Here is a 1,158-nt window from a genome sequence, read left to right as displayed (position 1 = left end):
AAGTGCATCCTTTTCTAAATTGTTAGTTGTGTGACCTTGAGGAATTTAATTAACTTCTCTGAGCCTCAGTCTCTGCATTTGTAAAATAGCCTTCATAGGTTTATTGGGATGATTAAATGAGAAAATAAAGAAATTTTCAGCACCCATAAGTGCAGACAAACACCATTTTAGTTTTCTTCCTGCCTTTTCATTTATTCATCAGAGGTTCTGATTTAGTGGGCTCAGAAAAACTATTTTTAGAGGGCACCTTTTAGTGATCTAATGGTCCTCAGACCACTCCTTGAGAAATGCTGTTCGTAAAGGATGAGTAGGAGTTTGGGCATCAAGGGGGAAGGCAGAGCTGTCACTTACATGCACACATAACTCCAGCATCATAGTATATGTCCATGGAGCACCCAGAGTTGGGGAGAGGGTGCATGACTTGCAAGGCCCCGGGCAGTGACCCAGGTGTGTGTGTGTGTGTGTGTGCGCGCGCGCGCGTGCACGCGCGCGGGAGCGAGCGAGCGAGAGAGATGCAGGGTGTGCTTGGGGCACTGACAATCTTTCACTCTGGAGAAGCTGGCAGGATGGGGGACAAGGGAGCAGAGTGGAGGTCCTTGCATGCTGTGCCAAGGAACTTAGGCTTTAGCCAGGAATTAGTGAGAAGCCACAGAAGGGTAAAGACATGATTTCGACCATGCTGATGGTCACATGAGGGATGAGCCAAGAGTGAGACTTCAGGCAGGTATGATAATTAGGAGGAAATTGTAATCAACCAGCTAGGTGAGAGCCAGTGAAGCAAGAGAGAGCTTGAACTGAGGTAGAAACAGTGTATGCTGAGGAGGGGATGGATATGAGAGATGTACCGGAGGCAGCTCAGGAGGACTTGGATTGGCTTCTGGATGAGGAAGAGGGAACAGGAGCTCATGATGACCTGGAGATTCCAATTAGGTGACCCAGTGATGTGATTCTCTGCAAAGAGAGGAGTGAGTTTTCACGGGGAGGTAAAGCAATAATTAGTTAAGTGCTGAAGTGACCCCCAGGTACAAGGCACCTGGAACTCAGGGAAGAGGCCTGAGAAGGAGGTGAGGATTTGGGATCTGAAGCTTGGTGTGAAGGCAAGCACCAGGGCAGAGAGGAGGGGGAAGAGGACGGTGCATGATGTGATTTTTGGGTCAC

The sequence above is a fragment of the Pteropus vampyrus genome, unplaced genomic scaffold (genome assembly GCF_000151845.1).
Source record: "Pteropus vampyrus isolate Shadow unplaced genomic scaffold, Pvam_2.0 Scaffold12, whole genome shotgun sequence".
In the NCBI taxonomy this organism is placed as follows: domain Eukaryota; kingdom Metazoa; phylum Chordata; class Mammalia; order Chiroptera; family Pteropodidae; genus Pteropus; species Pteropus vampyrus.
The sequence above is the reverse complement of the archived record's forward strand: the minus strand, read 5'-3'. Positions refer to the sequence as shown.